This window comes from Xyrauchen texanus, chromosome 34 (assembly GCF_025860055.1).
Source record: "Xyrauchen texanus isolate HMW12.3.18 chromosome 34, RBS_HiC_50CHRs, whole genome shotgun sequence".
NCBI lineage: Eukaryota > Metazoa > Chordata > Actinopteri > Cypriniformes > Catostomidae > Xyrauchen > Xyrauchen texanus.
The window spans coordinates 39,025,319-39,032,721 of NC_068309.1; positions in this window are offsets into that span (position 1 = coordinate 39,025,319).

Sequence of the window (7,403 nt, forward strand, 5' to 3'; positions counted from 1 at the left end):
TCTTCTTATGGGGGAGAACTCAGCCTATTTAAACAGACTTTAAGTGTGTGTGGTCATCATTTACAGCTGAACCAGACTGTAGCGAATCAGCTCTACATTCTTCCACCATTAGGTAGCGAATCAGCTCTATGAAATATTAATAATCAATCATAACTTGTTATAATCGATTATGAATATTTGGATCAGTTAATCGGGTTAACTTGATGTAGCTACATTAACATTACAACCAAATACTCGGTTCATCCCGTGAACACTCAATTTTGGTTATTAATTAATTAATTAATTAATTAATAGAAATGTACATTTCCGGGGCAAGGGAAATGTCTTTTTTACTAAGTATTAAGAGCAAGTAGTCAAAATCTATGATTAGTGACTTTAGATATGAGCTTGAGACACAGACAACTTTACATGTGACATGAACAAGACTTTATTAACTAGACTAAACATTTAAACTACTCTAACATACATATACATACATTCATACAGTTTACCAAGGGAAAGAGGGCTGAAGCAGAATACAGGAAGGCAAGAAGTTATAGCATTGTTTGAAGTTCAGCAGATCAACAGCCTGAGCAAACCATCATATTAGTTCTGACACGCCCTTTTTAGAAAGGGGTTAAGGATACTTAATGTATCAAATAATGAGACTAAGTTTGATACTTGCATGTCCCATTTGAATTAAACTGTCCTGATGCAATTTGTTGAGGCTCCAGTTGATCTTTGATGATGTTGTCTTGATGAGAGAGAACCAGTGAGAGTCAGAGACAAGGCCGTAGCCTGGCACAGGCTTGGGAGTCCTTGGGGGCCTTCTAGTTCAGCATCATCTTCATTAGGACTTCTCCGGAAGGCCCAAGAGAGTAAGAGAGCACAAGGCTCAGAGAACCAGAAAGCAAGAGATAAGAGATAAGAGCTAAGAGAGGGCTAAGAGAGGGCTAAGAGGGAGCGAGGAAGTGGGCGCAGCAATTTTATACCCTCAGGAAACAGGTCCCACCTCTCATTGGCTCGACCAATAAGAAGGGTTTGAGTTCTAGGCGGGAATTTGGTTTATTGCTCTTTGTTGTAAAATTGCCCATTGCATGTGCAAGAAAGAAAATAGGAAATATACTTGTAATACTAATATGTTGTTGTTATCGACATATCATGTACACAGTCATTTCAATCTTCAAAATACCAAGTTATAGAGACCAAATATGCCACACATATGATTTTGGTTAACCATAGTATGCAAAGTCTGAAACATTAACCCATTAGTTTGCAAGAAAACATAGATCAAGCACATTTAAGGGAAAATGTGAGATGGCACATTAGATACATGTCATTAACAGGGTTCATTTCTCTTTCTCAGTAAGAGAATGAAGTGAGGGTCAGCACTTCTCTGAACATTCCTTTGGAGGTCGTAAAATTCTCCTTCCATTGGGACAGGAGAATGATTCCTTTGTCAAGGCTCATTTGCATGTTTATGACAGTAAGAGATTTTGGGCTGAATGACTCAAAAGATAGTAAAACATCGCGTAATATCATTCTACAGAGATCTTATATTCGAATTCAGCTCGGACAAATCGTAAGGTTTAATTTGATACCAAGAAAGGTATATTTGGTACCTTTAAAAGTGGGTTTAACATTCTTACACTCAGGCTATTAAATATAAAGCCTCTTATTAGATATAATGAGTTCTCCTACACTACTAAACAATTCTACTAATTTTGATCTACACCAAAATACATAGCACACAGGGATTACAACATATTTCATTAAAACTAAGCCCTTTTAGGCTTTATAAGAAAGACACACATTTTTACGTTCAAAAGTTTCCCCTTTCAGTTCCACACGATAAGCACGTGGTGAGCATGCGGATGTCACATGCGGTTCTCTGTCAATGGTTCATTGTCTCTTTGTCAATACATTTATTGTGCTTGTGGAGACTAGTTGGCGCTATTTCAGTAATTAGGGGAGTTTCAACAGTAAGTTCTTGTTTGTTCGGAACCTGCCGAGTTAATGATTCCTTCATTGATTCCCCCAGTCACTACAAGACGGACGCATCTGTAGAACACGGGTGATTGCACTTTAAAATGGCGTTTATTTTCAGAAGTATGTGATTTTTTAAACATTGATGTTTTACATTTTGGTACCTTGATTTTTAACAGGCGTTTAAATAATTTTTATTTGTACGTAATTCAGGCCCCATCAACGATTATGAAAACTTGGATCGCATCGATCAACTGCGTAAGTTTACATAAAGATAATTTTTATGTATTTATATATTAGAATTGCTTAGTACTGATGTGAATATTTTCTATTTATTTTTCAGTGACTGAACCGTTAATTAATGAAACAACGGGTCAGAGCAAATCTGTCAACAGATGTGTACTGCAAGGTATGTATACATTATTTGTGTTCTATTTTGATTATGCAATATTGATAAAACAAAAATGTATTTTCGGTGTTTGTAGATAGTGGGTACGGAAAGTATTCAGACCCCCTTAAATTTTTCACTCTTTGTTATATTGCAGCCATTTGCTAAAATCATTTTAGTTCATTTTTTTCCCTCATTATTGTACACACAGCACCCCATATTGACAGAAAAACACAGAATTGTTGACATTTTTGCACATTTATTAAAAAAGAAAAACTGAAATATCACATGGTCCTAAGTATTCAGACCCTTTGTTCAGTATTTAGTAGAAGCACCCTTTTGATCTAATACAGCCATGAGTCTTTTTGGGAAAGATGCAACAAGTTTTTCACATCTGGATTTGGGTATCCTCTGCCATTCCTCCTTGCAGATCCTCTCCAGTTCTGTCAGGTTGGATGGTAAACGTTGGTGGACAGCCATTTTCGGGTCTCTCCAGAGATGCTCAATTGGGTTTAAGTCAGGGCTCTGGCTGGGCCATTCAAGAACAGTCACAGAGTTGTTGTGAAGCCACTCCTTCATTATTTTAGCGGTGTGCTTAGGGTCATTGGCTTGTTGGAAGGTGAACCTTCGGCCCAGTCTAAGGTCCAGAGCACTCTGGAGAAGGTTTTCGTCCAGGATATCCCTGTACTTGGCCGCATTCATCTTTCCCTCGATTGCAACCAGTCTTCTTGTCCCTGCAGCTGAAAAACACCCCCACAGCATGATGCTGCCACCATCATGCTTCACTGTTGAGACTGTATTGGACAGGTGATGAGCAGTGCCTGGTTTTCTCCACACATATCGCTTAGAATTAAGGCCAAAAAGTTATATCTTGGTCTCATCAGACCAGAGAATCTTATTTATCACCATCTTGGAGTCCTTCAGGTGTTTTTTAGCAAACTCCATGCAGGCTTTCATGTGTCTTGCACTGAGGAGAGGCTTCCGTCGGGCCACTCTGCCATAAAGCCCCGACTGGTGGATGGCTGCAGTGATGGTTGACTTACTACAACTTTCTCCCATCTCCCAACTGCATCTCTGGAGCTCAGCCACAGTGATCTTTGGGTTCTTCTTTACCTCTCTCACCAAGGCTCTTCTCCCCCGATAGCTCAGTTTGGCCGGACGGCCAGCTCTAGGAAGGGTTCTGGTCATCCCAAACGTCTTCCATTTAAGGATTATGGAGGCCACTGTGCTCTTATGAACCTTAAGGGCAGCAGAAATCTTTTTGTAACCTTGGTCAGATCTGTGCCTTGCCACAATTCTGTCTCTGAGCTCTTCAGGCAGTTCCTTTGACCTCATGATTCTCATTTGCTCTGACATGCACTGTGAGCTGTAAGGTCTTAAATAGACAGGTGTGTGGCTTTCCTAATCAAGTCCAATCAGTATAATCAAACACAGCTGGACTCAATTGAAGGTGTAGAACCATCTCAAGGATGATCAGAAGAAATGGACAGCACCTGAGTTAAATATATGAGTGTCACAGCAAAGGGTCTGAATACTTAGGACCATGTGATATTTCAGTTTTTCTTTTTTAATAAATGAGCAAAAATGTCAACAATTCTGTGTTTTTCTGTCAATATGGGGTGCTGTGTTTACAATATTGAGGAAAAAAAATTAACTTAAATGATTTTAGCAAATGGCTGCAATATAACAAAGAGTGAAAAATTTAAGGGGGTCTGAATACTTTCCGTACCCACTGAATTTCAAACGTTGACTTGTCAACGCTTGTCTCACAACCGGGGTTTGCTACACCCAAACCGAAGACATCACTGTCACTCAGTTCACGGTGACGCAACAAACCCGTTAGTCCAATTCCGAGGATTTCACGAAGCCCTCGATTACATGTTGTACCCCCAGCTGGAAACGGTGCAAGACACTATTTTGGAGAAAAAAAACATGGGTCTTCATCAGGAGAAAGGAGAAGCGATCAAACAACGTCACGTCAAATACCTTCTGTGTTAAACAAATCAGTTGGTGAGTACGATTCACACTAACATCATTAAAAATGGTAACCCCTTGCTAATACACATATTCTCATTCTTTATATAGATTTGTACGCTACCAGTTTGCAAATTGACGAAGACCCCACAGCAATCTTCGATAATGATGCGTTCGTGAGGGAGTGGGACGCTCTTAACCAACCCATACTTCCAGACAACACCGATATTGCTGTCTCATCACACGGCGGGCCTGTGGTGTCAGAGGATGCGGGGGATGTGATTTCGTTTATTGATGCTGTATCGGATTGTACGGAGGACGATGCGAATAATCAGGAGTGTGTGGAAGAGACAGTTATCGAAGCGGATGAAAATCTACCATCAAATCAACAGAACTTTTCCCATGATTTGTTGATGGAATTGCGTGAACAGAATCGATTGGCGGACGAGAAGCTGGACATTATTTCAGAGAATGTCAAACGTCTTTGTGACTGCTTCCACATGGTGATGACAAACTCAGAAGAACAAGGAAGTCTTATACGGCTTATTCTCGATCGAGTTGGTGCCAATCGTGAGATGTTGAATAAAATTGAAAAGATTCTCCAGGATCGGATTCCGAGAAAGCCAGCTCATGGTAAATATATTGACTAACATCAATAACGCTGTCATAGAACATATAAAATAACTAATTGTGTTTATGATTGATTTGTGTTAAAAGGGTGTTGTTGTTTTGTATTATTTAGGTGACCTGTGCTTTTTGTAGCTGGTATGTGTATAATTGTGTTTATGATTGATTTGTGTTAAAAGGGTGTTGTTGTTTTGTATTATTTAGGTGACCTGTGCTTTTTTTGTAGTTGGTGTATGTGTATAATCAGTGGAAAATAAAACTGTATTGAAAAAAGATTTCAATATGACGAGTAAAAGAACACATTCAGACGATGAATTGCAAGATTGTCAACCAGACTTTGAACAAAATCCTTCTGCAAGGACTAGATACGATCATTTGTCAAATATTGAACAGCTACAAAGCATAATCGATCAACAGATAGATGTTTTAGGTCCTGCCTATTTGGATTTAAATGCTAGATTAGAGGTTATTCTTCAAACACAGAGAAGATGTCTAAATTATTCTAATGGCAATAAAGAATGTGAAATGTTAAATCAGTCACTAGAACCATCATCACACAGTTCATCCTCATTAATATCAGGCCCCTCGTGCTCTAAAGTACGCAAACGATTAGAAGACATGATCCAAAAATATAATGACAAACTGGGGGTCTCACGACCTAACCTTTGTGAAAGATTAGAAGCAATGATAAAAATGCACGAGGATGGTAATAATGAGGATGACCTGATTGTTGATGCAGAACAGACTGGTGGTGTAAGCAATATTTCATCAGACACGAATGACCCCCATGTTGGTTTAAGTCAGAATAATATTGAAACATTGGTTAGAAACGGAGGTGTTGTAAATGATTTCACAATTGTACCAAGACCGCGTTTCAATGGCATAGAGATACACAGGGGTCTAAATTTAAGGGATTTAATATCTACAGACCTTGCTGAATACAGTACATCTGTGCACAATGCATTGTCAGAGATGGTGTCATTTTCCAGACAGATGGGCGGTGAATCCAGTTTTATTAATATTTCACTGAGAGGCCCCAGTCTGAAATCTGATGTAAACTGTGTATTATCACCTAGCAATGGCTATAACGAACGCATTTTTGTTGAACAATTTGAAAAAATTATGCAGAGCAATGCGAAAGTGATGGCCGACGACAGTTTGCAGTTACACGCATCCATAGCCAGAAGTAGGAACGGTGGTGCTCAGTAGGAGGCTAGTTGATATAGCACATGATGACGTGATTAGAAGAAAAAGAATGCATTTATTCTGTCCTGTCAATACGTCAAACAACCTGTGTTTTTCATTATGTCTAGCATATTTTCTCGACCCTCAGATTTCCCATGACAACTTAGAAAGACGGGGTGAATCCATTCAGAGTGCTGGCGGTTTCACACCTCGGGATAAAATAGGTCTAGGAGACATTGCAAAATTTGAACGTGCATTAGACATAAAAATTGTTGTCTTTTACAGGTCAACTGATGGAAAGTTGGAAAAATATAAAACTTCAGATGAGCCACACACCAAAACAGCATATCTTTACATTCATGATTCTCATTATTACTTGATAAAGAATCTGAAAGCCTTTATAGGGTCTGCATATGTGTGTGATTTCTGTTACACAGGTTATACGAGCAGACAGAATCATGATTGTAAATATGTGTGCTCTGTTTGCAACGATAGTGAGTGCTACAAACAGCCTAAAAGCATAATACACTGTCAAGACTGTTTGCGTTATTGCAGATCTAGATACTGTTTTAATGCTCATAAAATAGTACTATGGACGATGATTGTGGTAGATCTCTTTACGATACTACAAAATATTGTCGTAAATGCAGTAAACGTTACCATACAGCCAAAAACCCCAAACCTCATAACTGTCCAAATGATAAATGTTTACATTGCGGGGATGATGTAAGCCACGAAGGCCTACACCAGTGCTTCATACAGCCTACCATACCCAAGGAATATACAGATCGTTACATTTTCTATGATTTTGAAACACGATGTGATAATGGTAAACATATAGCAAATTATGTGTGTGCCATGACTTTTGATGGTGAGACATTTGAATTTGGAGGTGAGGGGTGTGTGAGACAACTCGTTTGGAGGTTTAGACAGCCGAGATACAAAAATTACACTTGGATTGCACACAATGCAAGCGGGTTTGACAACTTTTTAATTCTGGAGTATTTTTGCAATGCAGGACTCCAACTTAACATAGTAATGCAGGGATGTAGAACCATTTTCATGTATGATGAGACTTTTAGGCAACGTTTTATCGATTCTTACTCATTCCTCCACATGGCTCTGTCTAAGATGCCATCTGCGTTAAATTTGGAAAATAAAGAAAAAGGCTTCTTTCCTCACTATTTCAACAGACAGGAAAATCAGACTTATATAGGTCCATACCCTGCTAAAAACTACTACGGGTACAACACCATGACAGATA